General features: G+C 39.5%; 1 protein-coding gene across 1 annotated transcript in view; it reads left to right on the forward strand.

The window, feature by feature from the left end:
* Nucleotides 1–19,937: 19,937 nt before the first annotated feature.
* LOC138046973 (nitric oxide synthase 3-like) overlaps nucleotides 19,938–21,981 on the forward strand; it is a 64,019-nt gene continuing 61,975 nt past the window's right edge. Inside the window, exons 1-2 of the mRNA XM_068893621.1 lie at nucleotides 19,938–20,019; nucleotides 20,122–20,227. The gene's annotated coding sequence lies outside the window, so the exon portion shown is untranslated. The remainder of the gene's footprint in view (nucleotides 20,020–20,121; nucleotides 20,228–21,981) is intronic.

Below are 21,981 nucleotides of genomic sequence, written 5' to 3' on the forward strand. Positions count from 1 at the left end.
TAAGGTTAGAGTTCGTGACTGATTCTGCCATGTTTTTTTCAGGGACATGACAAATAAACTTATTTGTGACTGTGCTGGGGAGCCCATTCATGCTATAACAACACTCTTATCTAATTTCCTCTTCTTTAGCATCAGAAATATCTGTTTGCTCATTACTTTCCATCTTGTGGTATAACAAAGATTGATTGAGTTGCAATGTCAAAGTGAAATTTTCAACTTATGGACGGTGACAACTATTGTTATCGCGCATACGTTCTGCGCATCTCGCGATACTCGGATTTCGCATGGGTGGTGTCTATTAATACAGGGATATTTTTGCGCAGTTCAAAACTATGCGGAAAAAGCAGAACTTAGCAAATGCTCTTGGTATCCAAAAAGAAAATTGGGGGTAACCACGCATTTTTCAGAGACAATTAAGCTTTAATTTGGAAAAAAAACTTCATACATTGCTTTGCATTTCAAGCTTTTTAGAAATATTCTTGATAAAATTATCTTCGAAAAATGCGTGGTTACCCCCAATTTTCTCTTTGGATTTCAATAACACTTGTCAAGCTCTTCGTTTCCCGCATATTCATTAAACCGGGCAAAAATACCTTTGAATTAGTAGACACCTTCCTTAAATTTAGCCAACTCAATCAAAGAGGTTAGCTAGGTGGCAAAGCTCAATTATGCTTAGTGTTATACAAAAATTTGGTTTTATCAACGGAGTTGATAATGTAAATTGGCCACCGTACAGAGATTCTAAAAGCTGACGTTTTGAGCGTTAGCCCTTCGTCAGAGCGAATCCTTTTTTTTTTTTTTTTTTTTTTTTTATATAAGTGGAGGTTGCGAAAAGATTCTACCAGTCTCGGGATCATTTTGGAGTAATTTAAAATTACTAAGAATGATTCTGTTGACTGCGTGATTATGAGGATGGAAAGTGAGGGTGAATGGAATTCTGTCATTCTTATCTTTTTGTGACGTTTGTAGTGATGACTGTCGATCAAATTGTTGGGCGCGATGATGGCCCGCTTTGACCACAGAGACAGGATAGCCACGTTTTTCGAAGAACTGGCACATCTCCTCTGATTTGCTGGAAAAATCGGAGTCATCACTACATAGACGTCGAAGTCTAAGAAATTCGCTCTGACGAAGGGCTAACGCTCGAGACGTCAGCTTTTAGAATCTCTGTACGGTGGCCAATTTACATTATCAACTCCGTTGATAAAACCAAATTTTTGTATACTACTTCCCCACCGACGCAGCACCACAGTTGCTTTAGAAACTACCCCTTCATTCATATGCTTAGTGTTCTTTTTTAAACCATCATACGAGTTGTGTTTACTGAAACAAAGTAAGTTCTTCTGAAAATTTTGGCTCAATTTCGATCGAAAACACTTCAGCATCTTACAATGTGATTGGAATACAGTGACACGAACAAACATCCGGGCCTTTACAACCACTGGAAAAAAAACAGTCGGGCGAAATACGCATTTTGCAAAGTACCAAGCTCCGTTGTTGGGCTTCTCGTTCACTTGCGATACCATACAAACATATTCACTTCCTTTTTTTTCTTCTTTTTTTTTAGTCCAGTACGGCAGGTATTTTTTCCGCTTTATCAAAGAGTGGCGCAAAAATCCACAATGGTCTCTTTCGTGTTGCCTGGCGTTGCTTTTGCCTCTTAATGAACTCCAGACCGAAATACGAGGAATGACAGGGAAAAATTTGCTGAACGAACAAGTGCAAACTGGTAACTTTAACGTGCCATCAGTATCTAGCACGTTAAAGGAGAGTGGAGCAGTAAGCTTTGAACTTGTTACTATTCATGAGCAGCCGGAAGAGTCAGCTGAACCTCAATCAGTCAACTTTGGCTTTGAAAAAAGCGACAACGGTGGCCTTGAAGAAGAAGATGCTGACAAAGTGGCATTTGACGCAAGAAAGGAGAGTGGAGCAGTAACCTTTGCACTTGCTACTATTCATAAGCAGCCAAAAGAGTCAGCTGAACCTCGATCAGTCAACTTTGGCTTTGAAGGAAGCGAGAACGGTGGCCTTGGGGAAGACGATGCTGACAAAGCGGCATTTGACGCAAGAAAGGAGAGTGGAGCAGTAACCTTTACACTTGCTACTATTCATAAGAGGCCAAAAGAGTCAGCTGAACTTCGATCAGTCAACTTTGGCTTTGAAGAAAGCGACAACGGTGGCCTTGAAGAAGGAGATGCTGACAAAGTGGCATTTGACGCAAGAAAGGAGAGTGGAGCAGTAACCTTTGCACTTGCTACTATTCATAAGCAGCCAAAAGAGTCAGCTGAACGTCGATCAGTCAACTTTGGCTTTGAAGAAAGCGACAACGGTGGCCTTGAGGAAGAAGATGCTGACAAAGTGGCATTTGACGCAAGAAAGGAGAGTGGAGCAGTAACCTTTGCACTTGCTACTATTCATGAGCAGCCAAAAGAGTCAGCTGAACCTCGATCAGTCAACTTTGGCTTTGAAGAAAGCGACAACGGTGGCCTTGAAGAAGAAGATGCTGACAAAGTGGCATTTGACGCAAGAAAGGAGAGTGGAGCAGTAACCTTTGCACTTGCTACTATTCATGAGCAGCCAAAAGAGTCAGCTGAACCTCGATCAGTCAACTTTAGCTTTGAAGGAAGCGACAACGGTAGCCTTGAGGAAGAAGATTCTGACAAAGTGGCATTTGACGCAAGAAAGGAGAGTGGAGCAGTAACCTTTGCACTTGCTACTATTCATGAGCAGCCAAAAGAGTCAGCTGAACGTCGATCAGTCAACTTTGGCTTTGAAGAAAGCGACAACGGTGGCCTTGAAGAAGAAGAAGCTGACAAAGTGGCATTTGACGCAAGAAAGGAGAGTGGAGCAGTAACCTTTGCACTTGCTACTATTCATGAGCAGCCAAAAGAGTCAGTTGAACGTCGATCAGTCAACTTTGGCTTTGAAGAAAGCGACAACGGTGGCCTTGAAGAAGGAGATGCTGACAAAGTGGCATTTGACGCAAGAAAGGAGAGTGGAGCAGTAACCTTTGCACTTGCTACTATTCATGAGCAGCCAAAAGAGTCAGCTGAACGTCGATCAGTCAACTTTGGCTTTGAAGAAAGCGACAACGGTGGCCTTGAGGAAGAAGATGCTGACAAAGTGGCATTTGACGCAAGAAAGGAGAGTGGAGCAGTAACCTTTGCACTTGCTACTATTCATGAGCAGCCAAAAGAGTCAGCTGAACCTCGATCAGTCAACTTTGGCTTTGAAGAAAGCGACAACGGTGGCCTTGAAGAAGGAGATGCTGACAAAGTGGCATTTGACACAAGAAAGAAGCTGGATCATCACGCAAACCCGAGAGCGACATTCGATACTCATTTCTGACTGGCTTGTTTGGAGTATTAACTGGACTGACTGAAGATTATCGCTGACAACGGCATTCTTTAGTAGAAATATAGAACGTTAAGTCTTTCAATAATGTAACCTGGCAGCATATGATTATCTTATTTGATTGGGAAATCGTTATCAGGAATAGAACATAAAAGATTACCTCATCGTAAGTCTCAAGGTTTGAAATTCGTCACGGCACACAAGCTCAGGAGTAGACAAAGTCAGCAGTTTAGTTTAGTAAATGAAAGGGAAAGCAATGTGTGTGCAGCACCATGTCATCTCAAAAAATTAATTAAGTAATTTCATTGTATGAACAAGATTAAGCCTTCCACCTGTGTTGACGAAGAGACTCGGTGGTGAAGATGGACTCTCCCGATTATGGACTGCTAACTTGTACAAATATCAAACACAATGATTTGCACAATTTATTGCTATGCATGGTTATGCCTTCTTAACTTTACTTAACCTTATCGTTGAAGACCTTTGGAACTTACAATTAAAAGCTTTTTAAGCTGGTAAGCTGCCAAAATGTAGCTTTATAATACTTAAAAGACCTTGGTAGTGACTGAATGCATGATAGTCTATACCCCATACTTTTGTTTCTAAAATTGCTATATATTTTAGTAGTTTACTTTGTATCTTGTGATGTTGCCTGGTAGCTGCTTAGTCTCAATAAAAGAATGCCGGATTCATTGAAGTAAGAAAGATAATTTTCTTTAACTTAAAACAAATCTTCTTATACTTCAAAGGCCTTGAGCGAGATTTTTCATTTCCTGGAGTGCTCAATAATAATACCATGTGAGATGGGGAAGTTGAAACTTAGGCATTAAGGTAAAAAATATGGGATAGAGCGGGTTAGGGGATCCTTGGTAGTATGCCTCCAGGCTTGATTAAAAAGGCAAAGATAAAAATTAAGGGAAAATATGAACGATAATAGAGACATTAAGATACCCCGAACTCGGTTTACGGGTAACGGGTAGCGCCATATCTTTTTCAATTTGCAATGACGAAATTGATCTTACCCGATAGACCCAGCCGTTTTTCTGGGTTAGAAACCAGTTTACCCTTAGAAGAGTTACGAGTAGCGACAGAGGAGACATGATGGAGAAACGAGTAAGTTTTTATCATCGGAGTACTTTCTACACAGAGAACATTCGTAAGGACGAATTTTGGATATATTTGATAGCCTTTCTTAAAGAATTCAGTGAACTTATTTCTGAAGAAGAAGAAGAGCATCCTGGCTGCCCAGCCGGCCATCTTCAGTTTGTAAACTATCGTTACCAATCCCCGCCCGTTAACTCTACGGGTATGGCTGCATGGAAATTTTACTTAAACGGGTACACTACCCGTACCCGTATACCGGTATATGTTGCAGGTAAAATCCGCTTTCAGGTTTAAACCTAGGCTAAATTAATGGAATTATGCACTCAACCTAGCTTAACCCCTCCTCTCTCTCCTAAAAAGGATATTTAGATCATACATATCATACATTCTTATTTAGAGTAGCTTGGTGTAGCTAATATCTCCGAGCATTTACCCTCCCAACCATGATATACCACAGAAGACAGACCACAACACCGGGAACTACATGCCCTTCTCGAGCTCTGTATTACGCATCTCAACACATCTTCTTAATCTTTGGTGTTATCTTATCGGTTTCTGTATTCGTACACTTATTAATTCAGTCTCAACATTACAACATAGTAAGGGAACAAAGAACTGCACTTATTGGTACTCGAACTCGCACCTCCAGATCTGTGGTACTGTGTCTTCACCACTACACTAAAACGACGAACGTGCTCAACCCAGCAAAGTTCTTTTCATTATTTACTTTTCAATGATTGGTCAATTAATAACTATGTTTATGTTGTATTTTAAATTATCAATATCTCTATGTCTATAGAACAGATTGACATCATCAGCAAATCGGTGAATTCAAGAATTTTTGAGCAATGATAAAAATTATTAATGCATAAAGGAAACAAAATTGGCCCGAGAACTGATCCTTGAGGAATACCTCAAGGGACTGTGACAAGATCAGATGTTACACCATTTACTGTGACTATTTGTTCACGGTTTTTGAGAATAGGTGTCGCCAGGTTGTTACAGAGGGGTGTTATTCTATACGGATTTTATCCTTTTTGCGCACGTTTCTACAACGGGGCATAAAATGTCGAAAAGGGTATCATGCTTAAAACAGTACAGACGCATAATTGCACATCGGTAACAAACAGCTTGTCTATGGTTTCAAGTGCTGCTGTTAACAATGTGACAAGGTATAAGATTTCACCCCTCGACTTCATGCTAAATGGACGTAAGAAAAAACAGTAAAGGGTTACAACGGGAAAATAATGCATTTCAATCACCAACATACATAACGAAACTGTAATTTTGTCATTTCAAAATTGTTGTTTTTTTGTTATTTTTGTTATTTTGGCGAGTATTTGCAATGAGGCATTTGCCAAAATGGCAGAAATGAAGAAAATACATCGTATTTGCAGGATTATGATAAATTGTAACCTTGCGAAACAACTTTTTGTCTAGTCATTTTTGAAAAAAAAAACACGACGGCCCTCAACAATCTCTATTTAAAAGACAACCACATGTCCTGTGCAATATTGAAACTTCAGCTGCGTTCTTCAGCATAGTTAAGCAAACAGACTCTCAGTAATGCTCTACGAACACCCATAACAGCGTGATAAGCAACACTACAAGCTACCGGTAAGTTACTACATTTTATAATTAATGCGTGCCAAAAAGGTGCAAGAATAGAATAGGTGTAACAAATCTCAACGTGAATGGAATTATGGAAAAACTGGACAAATGAGAGCGTGTTTTAAGGCGTGCCGAAAAGGATGGGAGACCAGCATTGATGTAACACAACTCAAAGTAAATGAAATTATAGAAAAATTTGACAAATGAAAGCGTATTTTAAGGCGTGCCGAAAAGGGTGCGAGAACAGCAATGATTTAACACATCTCAAAGTAAATGGAATTATACAAAAATTGGATAAATGAGAGCGTATTTTTAGGCGTCCCGAAAAGATTGCGAGAACAGCACTGATGTAACACAACTTAAAGTAAATGGAATTATACAAAAATTGGACAAATGAGAGTGTATTTTAATGCGTGCCGAAAAGGGTGTGAGAAAAGCACTGATGGAACACAACTCAAAGTAAATGGTAGAATAGAAAAATTGGGCAAATGAGAGTACATTATTACATTTTTTTAATAAAAATGACAAAATACAGGAGGCAAAGGTCCAACTCAAAGAAACACTTCAGAGAGTCAATGATATCATCTTTGAATTCTATTAAGGAAAACACATTGACGATATGACAAGAAAGTGGTTTCAGCAAACCCCTAACCCGAATCGGGTTCTAATCTTCTACACTCTAACCAAAATCCATAAACCAAGGCCTGTCGGGAGACCTATAATCTCGGACTGCGATGGCCCAAAAGAAATAATATCATCGTTTGTGGATCCATTATTACTCATTGCTCAAAAGGCAAAATCGGTTGTCAAAGATACCACTGATTTTATTAATTTTATAGCAACAAACAAAGGTGTCACATAATACCAATTTGGTTTCTATGGATTTAACCAGCTTGTGCGCAAATATCCCACAAGAGAAGGGCATATAAAAGAAAATTATGTACAACATACGACGACTTCTATAATGGTAATCCTCCTATCCCCACACGTTTTCTGGAACAAATGCTCAGCATCATTCTCCAAGAAAACTCTTTTGATTTTAGCGGGGAAAGCTACCTGCAAGTCCACGGGACAGCCACGGGGACAAAAATGGCAGTATCTTTTGCCAACATTTTCATGGCAGAAATTGCTAAGCCATAGGAAAAGTTAAACTAACAGTACGGAAACGGTTCATTAATGACGTTTTCTCTCTATGGGACGTAAATAAATAGGAGAAAAACCTGTTCATTGCACAAGTTAACAACTTCCACCCAACTGAAATTTCAGAGAAGGAGATCACTTTCCTAGACATAACAGTATACAAAGGAGAACGATTCGAAAAAGAATCCATTCTCAATATCAGAACATATCACAAGCCGACTGAAATCTTCCAATGCACGCATTTTACCTCTTGTTACCCACCCTGTGCCAAGAAGGGTTTTATTAAAGAAGAAGCTAGTAGGCTCCTCCGTACAAACTCCTGATAAACGCCATTTGAGGAGGCACTATCTCGATTCAGATCCCGCCTTGCAGAGCGAGTCTACCATAAGCAACGTATCGAGAGAACTCTATCTGAGACCACTTTTTCTGGAAGACAGTCGGCACTTAAAAAAAAAGGTAAAACCAGCGATAAAATTCTAACACAGCCCAGCTGTGTCAAATCTTCAAGCAATGCCGACTCGCAACTGGAGTTTTATTCGTTGCCATTGCTGGCAAACATATTCAAGAAACCTCCTTTAATTCGCACCGGATCAAAGTTTCGGCAACAAAAGAAAACCCTGTTAGGAAGAGACGGTAGGTATTAAGCTGAAATGTAATGTGGTAACCGGAGTTCTTTAATATATCAAATTAATGATTGATTGATTAAGCTTCATTGTTAGTAGACTAATTATGAAACAAGGAGGCTCAAACCAGTTTCGACACTTGAAAGAAACGTTTTTATTGGAAGGATTGACACTACAACACTTTATCACTTACTGTAACAGCAATGTTATGGTACCATATCAAACAACAATTATTGCTGAAACGATTCAGTCATTTTTGTGACGTAAAAAGGTTTCCGCGGCAACAGGAAAATCCTGCAAAAACACCCCTTATTTTGGCTTTAACTGGTCATATCTCAAAAACGAACTCAGTGACCCCCATTTTTGATTTCTAAAATGAAATCAGCATGCCACGCAGAATGAAACTTTCTGCAAAATTCCGTGGAGCGGATTCAGAGCCACCTTAAATAATGGAAAGTTAGTTTAAGGTAGTGCTGAATCCTCCTCACAGAACTGTTTTAAACTTTGCAGAGAGTTTCATCTTGGCCTGCTGATCATTTTTGTGCAATAAAAAAATGGTGTCACTGAGTTCGTTTTTCAGATATGAGCAACTAAAGCCAAAATATAGGGTGTTCTTTTTGCACGGCTTTCTTGTTGCCATGGTAACTTGTTACGTCACAAAAAAAAATGACTGCATCTTGTTTAGCGATTGAAGTTCCACATGGTTACCACAACTTTGTTGTTACATGATCAAGTGTTGTATTGCCAATCTTTGTAATAAAAAGGACGAGGGAGGTCACGCGGGAGGTCGCGGGAGGTCGTGAGTTTAACTCCGGCCGGACCAACACTCAGCGTCTTTAATTAACTGAGGAGAAAGTGCTGTCTTTGTAATTACATCTGCAAATGGTTAGACTCTCTAGTCTTCTCGGATAAGGACGATAGGCCGGAGGTCCCGTCTCACAACCCTTCAATGTTCATTGTGGGACGTAAAAAGAACCCGCACACTTGTCGCAACCCCGGTGTTGTGGTCTGTCTTCTGTGATGTATCATGGTTGGGAGGGTAAATGCTCGGAGAAATTAGCTACACCAAGCTACTCTAAAAATCCGAGGGTAAATAACGATATATAATGATATGATGAACAAGGTCTCTTGAAAGTGTTGAAACTGGTTTGAGCCACCCAAGACTGAACACGAAATGCACCTGGAAGGCAAATGCATGTGAGGTAAGACAGACGAGTTGTGTGCGTTGACTCAGAACTGAGCAATTTTCTAAGGTGACGGATTTTATACAACCCACAGAAGGTCTTGATACATCTCTTGGCAACGTGAACATGTTGGAGTCAAGCCAGGAACCCAAATTATGAAAACTTGTGGAGATGGAGTCGATAGATTTTTCAGGTTTATAGTTGTTGGCGAGAACAAACAATTAAAATTCTGTTTTGGAATCGTAACATAAGATAGCACTGGCTCATCTTTCTTAAGCTTGTGTTAATCTTAGGCAACAACACAACAAAAGTTAATAAACAGCCAAAATAACCTTTCGAAAAATAGAATACTCTGAGTTTTACCCTTGGAAATTAAAACGGAGCTTTCGTCTTCATTTACTTTACATTACAGCTTATAGCAAGTGTTGGAGAAGAACTGAACAAGATGTTCACGAAGCCAACAACGCGAAAACCTGGGTATAATTTTGTTCCTTTTGTTAAGATATATTAGAGATTATATCCTGAAATAAGGGCGCTTACCATCAATCAGAACTAGCCGGTCAGACCATACCATACCATAGCATACCATTTGTAAAGAGAATTCCTTTATCAATCAGAACTGTCCACATAAATCAGTTTCTTTCTACATAGTATGCACGACAGTGATGGGGTTTTCCGCGAAAACTCTCGAAAGAAGTCTGATTCATTATCCAAATGCCCTGTCCGGCTGGCGAGTTCTGACTTTTGGTATGCGCCCTAAGGTTTAAATTTCAACAGAACTCAAGTAAATGTCGTATAATTTCCATGGGTTATTGCAGATCACTGCGGTTGCCTCCCAGGATGTTTACTGATTTGCCCCTGTGCATGGATCATTTTGGCATCGAACGGTACACCCCAAGATTGGTTCCAGGGAAGATACTTATAAGTAAATCAGCAGAAGACAAAGAAGCGCAAAACAACAACAAATTTAAAAAAGAATTAACCGAAGTATGTAAACATATTAGATATTAGTTTTGCTAGATAGATCTTTCCCTTTTCTGCAGTTATATAAACCATGTTCTCGCGGAGGAGGCGATTTGCATTCCTTATTATGGAGCTGGAGGGGTGTGACTACATGAACTACAAGACAGCTACAGGCCTCGCCAGAGGAACTCGAACACCTATAGGTACTCTGTACGGTGGATGGCAAGAGCTTCGCAATCCGCAAAAAAACGTGTCCATTAATGACAGGCGTAGGGGCAAGAAACACACACGACGTCGGGGTCCAGAGATTTACACACCGATCACCAGACGTCATTTCCTTTGGTGACGTCCCTTGGCCTTGCGATGGCGATGCGAACGACATGCTGGCCGTTATGCTGACAGGGGTGGAAACCACGTTTCCCAGAACGTAAATGAAGAACTCGAAAATCATACTGAATAAAAAGTGCAAATAAAGGAAGGTTTGTCGGAATAGTAGTTAAAATTAAAATGTTCCAGACAACTTTTTTCCAGCCGTTTGCAGTTTATAAAGAACTGAGTTGCCATTACTACAAAGAAAGCCTAGGCAATTACCTATTTTAAAAATTATTTTTAAGGCTAACTTACAAATTGATCAATTGTGAACATTTTATTTACTTTTCGCTTTTAGTATTTTTAAGCTTGCCTTATTTGTACTTTGTAAATACTTTTTACTTATTATCTTTGCCTCCCTTTGTATTCCAAATTATTTGTAAGTAGGTCCACAACAGCCTTTTGCTGCCTCTTTCTTAACCTACTCGAATAAAGTATGTATCACTTGTAAACTACGTTGCGTTGTTTTCCTTGACTCGTAACATTTCTCTCCACTTTTCTGCAAATTTTACAATCTTAAGATCCTTGTACTCTGACTAGTATCCTAATTGCGTTTTGCTTTCTAAACAAGATCGCGTAAGACCTTTTTGATCTGGTAGCTGGTAAATATTTTAGTTCAAAACCTTTGATAAGTAACTGCATGTATGAAAGATAATTTTCAACAAATCTCTTATTTCATTGCTCTTAGAAAACATCTCCTTCCTTTAAAAACACAAAGCTATTCAGTGCAGTGAACGATTTTTTCGAGCTCGTGTACACAATTACGAGGTTCTCGACTGTTTACAAAATTCTGGCTCAGCGTGGTAGTGACAGAATACTATTAAAAAGGGTTTTACAAATCTCTAAAACGAGCGCTCCCGGCCTTTTGTCATAGTGCCTCGCGCTTACAGGTAATCATTCAAACGAGCGCTATCTATTTAGGACTACCAGGTATCTGTAGCTTTGTGAAATACTACCCAGATTTGTATTACATTTTTAATTATCAAATTTTATCTACAACATTGACCAAAATGTAAACACTTCCAATTCCGTATGCAGGCCAGACTCTTCGTTTAATTTCTTTTTCCTACAAACCAAGACGATAGAAATAGTATCAAAAATTGTTTTGTTTTTTTTTTCCAGTCATACTTTAGTCTTCTGACTAATAGGACAGCTCGTTGTTGCTAATTTTTCTCAAATCACGTTCCTTCTTTGCAATACGCATTGTACAAAATAGCGATGTCATTCACAACCCAAAGGTCACGACAACAACGTACTGACGTTTCTGTGGCAAATCTAATCCGATGACCTGCGTGTTGCATAATAGCATAATTTATGGGTCTGTACCCTTTTCGGCAATTTCAGCTCCACCACGCAGTACACAACATGAGGAAAAACCATTAGGTTTATTTTGGCAGTTTAGACCGAGCACCAGTAACTATAACGATACGTTATACTACAACCTATTACAAGATCTAAGTATAAGGCATAAGACAAGGGACAGAGCTGAACGACAGTTTACACAACTACTACTGTTAGACGGAGGCCAGAAAAAACCCGCCGGAAAAAACCCCGTTGGGGAAAAAAGTCGGCAGGAAATATGGGTAGGAACCATGGCTCAAACTCTAAATAGCCCATCCAAGGAGGCTACAAATTTCAAACGCGTCTACCCGCGTTAACTAAAAGAACGCTATACTTAAAAATATATCTAAGACCTAGTTTTCCGCCTAGAATGACTATCTCACGTGCTACAAACCTCTAATATAGTCCTCCTTGACAATCCATAATGCACTTCGACTGGACTAGTTCCAGTCGCCACTGCTCCAGTGCCGCAGAAATATTTCATTTCGGGCTAATTCGTATACACTCAAACACCAGAAATTCCATTTTTTGGCATACTGATACGGCATGCATGGGGGGCTAACAGTATTTGAATTCACTGTACAGCAAGTCAAAAAAGTGTGAAAGCCAAGACCGAAAAAGAGCATGGATTATAGCGTTCGGTAAGCACAGAGTAACTGCCATTTCCTACGGTAAGTTCTCCCTAGTATAATTTCATCAATAGATCGGGCCATGGGATAAAGAACTTTCGGTCGCACCGGGTTCAAAAGCGGCTTCTTGACCAGAGACTGAATTTGGCTTCGGTGGTCGTGAATTCAACTCAACCATATTTGGTAGAGCGCACCATCCTTGAACATGTTATTCAATAAATCCTTGCGGCTCGGCATTCTCCCACGGGACTGGAAACCTACTAACATTGTACCCATATTTAAGAAAGGAAAGAGGGATCTTTATCTCTAAAGTTCCCGAGCGCTGTTTTCTGGCGGGTCTACGGAACCATATATAGTAAACACCCGCATATTAGAACTGAGAATTTAAAAACCTGTTAGACTAAGTACTAAAATTTCATTTAAGACCCCTCTTACATAAAAGCCAGGTTAGCCTAAAAAATATTAAACAGGTTCTGATTTTTAAAATATGACCTTGTAATTTCAGGTGACTGGAACAAATTGCACTTTAAACTGACACAGATCTTTTTCAAAACTTATTTTTCGTGGTTACAAAATATAAAGGCATCAGCGTCCGCATGAAAGGAAATCAGTCATACCACATCATAGAGTAGATATCTTTTTTGGAAATAAGAACCAAAATAAGAACTACTCGGATAGCCTAAAACTACTGTCAATACCATTTTTGTAAGAACCTATTCAGCGTAACTTAGAAAAATCTATTTTCTTATATGCGGATGTTTACTGTATTTTAGCTTTAGATGCCGGTAATGTCTCGAAGATTTTAGCTTTTGTAGCTAATCTGAAATTCGAAATAAAGTTTGTGTATGTATGTATGTATGCATGCATGCATGCATGCATGCATGTATGTATGTATGTATGTATGTATGTATGTATGTATGTATGTATGTATGTTACCTTTAGCAGGGCGCTTGCGTACACTTTGTAATCCGCGACTCCCGTGGGTACCATATGGAAGATACAAAGACTTTTTTTGAAGAATATTAATGCGATCGAAATCCTACGTCAAATTAACAAGGGCGGGACTGAGCCGTGTTTAAGAAAGGGACCTATCTCATATAGTTTACGGGCCGACATTTCTTTCCCTCAAGCACTGCCTGCCGTGAGGAAGGTTAAGTATCTGAAATTGAGAAGCGAAGGACCAACCGCGTTTAAAAGGCATACGCATGCGCAGGTCGAAATCCCTGGCTGAATCGTCAGGCACGACACTCTGGCGAGATGTCCGGAGGTACTGTTCAACATTTCGTCAGCTCATGCCTAAATGTTCTGGCACGCGAAATTTCTCTTCCGGTTGCCGTCCGCGTCTCAAATACGCTCGTGCTTAAGCTCCCTAGTTTCTCCTATGTACTGTAGATGGCATCTGTTGCAATGAATCATGTAGATAAGGTTTTTAGTTTCGTTGTAGGCGGAGTGCTAGGCTGAAAGGAATGGCTTTTTGTGTGTAGAGGATGACAAGGGGAATAAAGTATATGTTGGTGTTTTTCCGTAGGTTTCGAATTTGTTCTACTTACGAAACGTTCAAGATTCACACCACTGAACTAACGACATACCTTCTGAAACGAGGATACAAACGCGACTTTGTTACTAAACAAATGCAACGCGCCGCAGACATTCCCCGCATACATACCCTACAACCTAAACAGATAAACAAACCCGAACGCATACCTTTCATATCGACCTATAATCCATCACTGCCTTCCATCTTCAGCATAATAAAAAACACTACAATCTACTTCTTGCTTCTGACCGCTGCAAAAATGCTTTCCTACATCTACCTGTTGTGGCTTTCCGGCGCTCCCCTAACCTTCGAGACCTGCTGGTAACAGGTAAACTGTTCCCTAATGTAACTCATTCTAATTCCGCACTTCCTTCCAGTTCTTTTCGCTGAGGCAAAAACTGCGCTACCTGTCCTTACATTTTCCATGGACTAACCAACTACACATTCTTCTCTACTGGCGAAACACGCTCCAATAATTCCCACATAACTTGCGAAACTAAAAACCTTATCTACATGATTTAATGCAACAGATGCCATCTACAGTACATAGGAGAAACTAAACGACGTTTAAAATACCGTTTTAATGAATACCGCCGCACTTTAGATAACGCTAACACCAAATCCAAACCTAGTACAGTCCCAGAACATTTCCTCTCCTCTCCCCACAGCATCTCCAAGGACATGCAATTAATTCCTATGGAAAAAATATTTTCTAACAGAGACTCGATCCGTAAGGTCAGGGAAGCGTTTTTAATTTCAAAAGGCAGGACCATTGATCCCAACGGTCTTAATATCTGCGAAGAAATGTATTAGATTTCAGTTTATTATTTAGAGTCATTTCCGTTCTTTTTCCGTTACTCTTAGTATTTCAATTCAAATTCGTTGTAACTGCCATGTTTTATCACATTTTTCCAGTATTACGTCAACTTGAGATGCACGACACTGGCCCTCATCAAATGACTGAAGCGCTAGCGCGGCAGGAGGAAAAACAAGTAAGAAAAAGATTTCTAGCCAGACACTAAGGAGTAGCCCTGGTGTGTGCTGTTAACGTAGCCAAGTTTTTATCATGGTAAATTCGCGACAAAGTTATCCTCGTAACAAAAAACTGGCCTTTCGGGATTTCTTGTCAAAGCAAAGGTATGATGTAAATAGGAGAATACTGAGATTGGCTGGCTTTATACTAGGCATTATTCGTCTGGGACGAACATGGGCAAATATTTTTTCTGGATGTGTTAAATTCGTCTAGTATAAAGACGGGCAGAAGACATATTATGCGTCTGGACGAAGTATCCAGTTTAGTGCGTCTTCGAAGACGCACTAAAGTGGATACTTTGTCAAGACGAATTATGCGTCTTGTGCCCGTCTTTATACCGGACGAATTTAACAGCCGCAGAAAAAATGTTTGCCCAAGTTCGTCGTAGACGAATTATGCTTCTCATATAGTTCGTCCCGTCTTTACACTAGACGGATAACATGAGAGACGCATAATTCGTCTGGACGGATTATGCGTCTCTAGTATAAAATCGGCCATTGATATATATTTGCAAATTACCGTTCCTCTAACCACTAAAGTCAAACTTTACATCTCTATGCAACACGCGCATTTAAAAACTTCCTCATATTACTGTATAAGAGTCGGTTTATTTTTTAGGGTTTTCCTGGTTCTATGAAAAATACGCTTTCTCTCCCGTCCTCTTCTTAGGCACGATCTTCGCGGTAAATTAAATTCTGTCCCCCAATAAACGTAGAACAATCAGTTATGGTCTTAGTTATTTTTTCTTACGTGTCGGCTAAGTTGCGGAATGCGCTAGCTGATTTTATCCGTACCACTGAGTTTACTGGTTTCCAAAGAAAATCCAGGGCTGCATTCTGTACAGCGGCTTTTCTTTTTAATTAATATCTCTTTAATTATGATGTATTTAGTATTTATCTGTATATGCCATGTATCGCTTGTAGTTATTCTGAAATTCGAGATGAAATAAAGGTTATGCATGCTTGTATTTATGTTACCTTTAACCGCGTGCGCACACTTTGTAATCTGCGACTTCATTGCTTACCATATGACTGGTAAAAAATGTTGACTTTTCCTTGAATATTTAAGCCAGCGAGTTCTTACGCTAAATATACAAGGGCGGTTTGGAGCTGTGAGTAGGCGTGGGATTTGTCTCATATGGTTTAGGGGCCGACATATCTCTCCCTCAATGCCGTACCGGGAGGCGAGGTCGGTAGCAGAAAGCAGCAAAGGGCCAACTGCGTCCAAAAGCGATCGCACGGGCCGAAATCCCGGGATGACTCGTTTGGTACGACGCTCCAGCACCATGTCTGGAGGTACTGCGTTTTTGTCCCTTGTTCAAACATTCCGTCAGCGCATGCCTAAATGTTCTCCCTCTCCGCAGCCCCTGCCTTGAAAGGATTTTAGTCTTCTGTCTTCCAGTTCAGTCATTCATTGAATTTGGAGTCAGATCGATATGTAATAGATAAAATATGAGCGGGAGACCTTTACTGGGCAGTTAAAACGGCGAGCCGCAGGCGAGCCGTTTTATAGCCCATAAAGGTCGGACGCGAATATTTTATCTTACTGTACTTGTGAAATGAAACAATAGATTAATCACGTGGGCGTGGAGTTGTCCCATAGGAGTTTAGCATTGAATTTAGCAATCTGTTTTGGTAGAGCTTTTGTGGTAGAAACATGGCTGGTTGGTTTCGCTCTCCAAAGAGTAAAGACGAAGAGACCAGTCTAGTGTCGGAGCAACTCCGAAAGCAATACAATACAACACTAAATGGGGTAGGAAAGTCTTCGAGGAGTGGCAGCAGCGACGGCAAAATAAATGTGCAATGTGAGAAGTTGTTAGAATGGCCGGTCTCAAATGCGAAGATGTTGAAGATGTGACCGTTTCAGTAGAGCACATGTCGGCAAATAAGCTAAACTTTTGGTTGAGGACAAATTCAGTTCGTTTGTGAAGTGGCCAAGCAAAATGGAGAGCGTAATCCGCCCAATTCGCTTTATTTGTTATTTTGTGCTATTAACTGTCATTTGCGTGAGACGGAAGGCGAGGGTGAATTAAACTTTCTCGACAAGGCACACAAGATTCAAGTAAATTGTTACCCAATAGTTGTGATTGAAATGTCAAACTTGCGATTGATTAATAAACTTTGTACAAATTTACAGGGCTCGTTTTTATGAAAGTTAAGCATACTAATTAGGCGAGTTAGAAGTCTTTATGAAATTTAATTTTACTGCTAATTCAACTGATTAAAAATTCATCAACCCCAGCCTTTCCCTGCTATCTATTCAATCCCTCCCCGTGCTTTCAGACAGTTGAACTTTCACGGGATTTACAAACCAACACATGTGACCTGAATAGTGCGTTTCTGTTGGCTATCATCCTAATGAATTATTAATGAATTTTACAAGTAACAAGAAAGCTCTTGTATTTAACAATTTCTAGAATTTGGAATTTGTGAAAAAGAAAAACATCTATAACCCATCCATTTTCGGAAATACCTAGCACCTGCCATGTTGTCTCCTCAACTTTCATGTGTGGACTTAACCATGTTCATTTCCTTTACAGTGCTGACATAATGGGCAACACAGTCGAGGGCATTCACTATCCAGTGCAACAAAACCTATGCAACTTCGGAGAGCTTGTCACAAGTAAACCCAGCATTTGCTAGAATAGCTGGAACCCTTTTGCCGATGATATTGACAGGAAACAGCTGCAAACAATACTCTTATTTGTTGAATATTTCTTATTTCTTTATTTATGACTGTTCTCCATTTTCTGTAACATGTACTGGGAATGTCCTTTAAAAAAATGGAGGAGGTCACTCATCGTAAAATTGTTGACCCCACTTTATCACTTCCCTTACAATAGTTGAGCACCAAGACTCACTTCGAAACCGAGGCAAACAGCAACTCGGAAATGGCCTATTAGTGCTCCAGTGCTAGAACGACTAGACACTTAAATAAAGTTTCTTTCCTTTACTTTCCTTTCTTTCCCACTTTGAATTTTTTATTGTTTTGTCTATTATCCGAGTGCTGATGCCATTTTTATCGAGGCGAGATTTCCATGTCTTGGTGCAAAACCGGACTATATTGGGATTTGAATTACTAACGATTGATTTCACTTCCTATGTATTTTCTCACAACTGATGACGCATTCCCACCGGTACGAAAGCAAACATAAGCGAGAGACAACATAATCTGGATTTAAGAAAAAGTAATGTAATCGAATGTAATCTGCCAAGAATTCTCGAATTTGCCACTTTTTGGCAAAATGCACTGCGCCACGAACAACCTAAGATGTTAAACTGGTGTATCTATTAGATAATTGTGCTGTGTCGTGACATTTCGTTGATGGTGACAGCATTTATTTTAGTTTGTTGAGGGAATGACATATAGTCGACGTCCCGAAATTTAACCCGGACCGTCCCCTCTCCAGACCGTGATGAAGTGGAGGAAATGTAAACTGAAATAAAATACAAAACTCCAGTGGTTAAGCCACTGATTTGAAATTCGAAGGGGTATTCTAGAATCAAACCGCGAACATCATTGCAAAAGCTTATTCTATACATAAAGTAGGTTCTGGAGGTAATGTTGAGAGTGGAAAACAAGTTAAAGGCCGAAGATATAAACAAGCCACAAGGAATACTAATGCATGATGTTTACGCAACAGAGTCAGAAGCTCACCTTTATTTCACGTGAATGTTTACGATTGCCCTGTTTTGTCATAAAAACCATCCAGATGACTTTGCTAGGCTCTAAAGAAGCTTAATGTGTATTTTTTTCTGTGATTTTGACTAAAGTTTTCTCATGGTTTTTTCTTCCTCCACTGTAGTCGCCATTTTTGTCTCGCAGGAGGCGATCTTTGGCATATCACAGAATGACGTCGAAATCATCGGGAAAGACACAAAGTCGAGACATCGAGATTTTTCCTGGCTTACAGCACACAGGGAGACCATCAAGATTAGTGTTACTGCTCGCCTGGTGGCTCGCAGCAATAAGATTTAAGGTTCAAATGGTTTTAGTCCAGTTTGGGCCTTAAATAACAATGTTTTTTGCCCGGTGTTGACACTCGTGAAAGACGAACGCGTGTAAAATCAGCACAATGATCGATGATATTTTATTCTGGACAGTTTTTACAATGTTATGCGCAAGGGCCCGTGAGCACCAAAGTTCTTGATCTCTTGATAAAACAAGAGATATACTTCAAGTGCTACGATTCATTCAGTATTCTTTGTCATAATTTACTTACCTTTTAGTTTGATAGAATAGAACAGATAATTACGAAAGATCTGGCACTTTAACCTCAGTGATTTTCTTCGAATTGCCCCAATTTTGGGGCAAAAAGAAATCGCTTCTTAATAATTATTGAATTTCGTTTTCATCGGTCAATTCTGATAAGACTGAAATTCAGCACGCTGATTCAAATATCATTTTGTGTTCAAGTAAGAAAGACCGGCTTAGACTGAAATTCGTTTTTCTATATTTGTTCTGAAAAACGTCCAAAAACCGATTAACGATTTATCGACGTGTTATCCGACTTTGGTATGTCTTGCAAAAGTGAAGACATTCATAATTGTTAAATTAACTCATGAGACTTATGACCTCCACCAAAAGTATCTCGCGTAAGTGGAATGGTTTATTTTAATTGTTAGGGTGGTTTGTTTCAATTGGTTCCTTATTCTGACCTGAAATACTTAGTGTTTCGAAGCGATTCTTGTGACAAATGTTTTTGTTTTTGCAACGATTAAGTCAAAGAATGATACTGAAAAATGATCTATCAACTCATAACAGTTTTTGATCTTGTTGTCAAAACTATCTTGTATCCATTTGCTTATGTGTTATGCCATTATTTTTGATATGGTAGTTTTTTGTCACTTTAATACGGATTACCGCTAATACTCCGATAAACGTTGTGGTTAGAATATATTTTACTCCTTCTGTGGGAAGGCTCAGAACAGATTAAAACTGACTTTTCGTGATAGGAAGATTAAACGATTTGGTTTCAAACTATGCGCAGGTGAAATGAAGCTGATTTCAAGACTGACACTTGATAGAAAAGCAAATGAGCTTAGACTTTGACGAAACCGAAAACGTTTCTTTTTTTCCCACCGAGAGGGGTAAGTTGCGGACTACCGCTAATACTCCGATAAACGTTGAGGTTAGAATATATTTTATTCCCACTGTGGGAAGGCTCAGAACAGATTAAAACTGACTTTTCGTGTTAGGATGACTAAACGATTTGGTTTCAAACTATGCGCAGGTGAAATGAAGCTGATTTCAAGACTGTCGGAGTCACTTGATGGAAAAGCAAATGAGCTCAGACTTTGACGAAACCGAAAACGTTTCTTTTTTTCCCACCGAGAGGGGTAAGTTGCTTCAAAGTCATAGTATAAAAACTAACTTTAACTTGATTTAATTTATCTCACTTTCATAACGGCAGATTAAAAATTTCATAGTGTTCAAACGAAATTCAGCCACAGAATATTTCTTTTAGTACTGTGGGGAATCTTTTTCAGCAAATTCTTTCGATGCTTTCAACACGACAAGACAAAGGAACATTCAGAGCTGAATCAATCGAATTTTCTCTATCTGAATACTCCATAATTTAAGCAAAAGTAAATGATACTCACTAGCGAAATGTTACCAGTAAAAAAAGTTCTTGCTCGATGTAGTTCACCAAAAATTTCAAACACATTCAGTTGCTGCGAATATGTTGATTAAACAAAAGAATAGCGAGAAAGAAAATTAAATATGCGAAGAAAAATTGGAAAAGACATCTTCATAAGGATAAAGAAAAATGCAGAATGAAAGTTGAGAGGCGTAATGTAAACTTGAGGGTAGACCCCTGAAACAGGTGAACAGGGTAATGATTTGCGTTTTGTCAAGGCAATCATTTCTTACTCGGTTTTTAAAATTAAAAACAAACAATCGCTTGGCAAGTGATAACAACATTAATAATGAAGAAAAGAGAGCGAAGGATTACAAAATAAACCTACGTATATTTGGTGTCCTCAAAACCTAATAGTCCACCTAATTCGGTGCCTCTTTGTATGATCCCGGTTGACAGTGCTGGCTCGGTTAGCGGGATGAATTGGCTTCTATTCATATGAGAAATGCAGCCTGGTTAACAGGCACTAAACGTTCTTTGGAACTCTTTCAAAAGAAGGAATAGGGACCATACCAGTCTGAACATCTACGTAATAGTGCAATATAATATATGACACTTCCTAAATTGTAAACAAGTTTCTAAAAAGCAGCTTTACGTATATAGCGGCGGGATATCTTCGAACCAACTACAAACGCGGCAAAATCAACCGAGTCGTACATTAAAATTGAATAATCGGGTCAAACCGTGCTCTATATGCTGGGATTAGAAACATTCCAAATGTTTTAGCTTTTATATAAGTTTTAATTCCAGTGTTTTAGACTGGTCATGTATTGTTAGTTGTTTTGAAATGTACAAACACGCCCTCCATGGAAACCAGAATTAACTATGAGAGGCTGATGTGAAGTGCTATTTTCTACCCATGTAAACCATGTGAGCGTTATCCCTACTAATGGAACTGTGCCCACTCAAGGACAGAGAAAAACTCTGACCAGGGTGGGAATTGAACCCACGACCTTCGGGTTAGATCACCGCTGCTCTACCGACTGAGCTACAAGGTCAAACGGGAGCAGGTGGTGGGGATTGAAGATGCCAATTTCACGGCAATGAATATGTACAAGTACAAGGGTTACGTTTATGGCCGTGTAGCACTAGTCTTATATTTCAACAGAATTAACTATGAGAGGGTAATGTGAAGTGCCATTTTCTACCCATGTAAGCCATGCGAGCGTTTGGGTTCAGCAGGAGGTAGTTTACAAAGCAACAATCATGGATTCGTTGTAGATCTGCGTTGATATTATTCTCAGCGGCGTGAGACTCATCAACTGTAAACCGGCGAAAGGATCAATTTCGTCTCGTCTAGGTAGCACGCAGTTGAGCACATCTCACTTAATGCTGGTAGGTCGTTAACGTAAATGCTAAATAACAGGGCCCAGTTCCTCAAAAGCCGATTAACGCTAATCCCAGATTAAAAATAAACCAAGCAGTTCATTTCTCTACTCCCAAATGCTGCTC

The sequence above is a fragment of the Montipora capricornis genome, chromosome 4 (genome assembly GCF_036669925.1).
Source record: "Montipora capricornis isolate CH-2021 chromosome 4, ASM3666992v2, whole genome shotgun sequence".
Classification (NCBI taxonomy): domain Eukaryota; kingdom Metazoa; phylum Cnidaria; class Anthozoa; order Scleractinia; family Acroporidae; genus Montipora; species Montipora capricornis.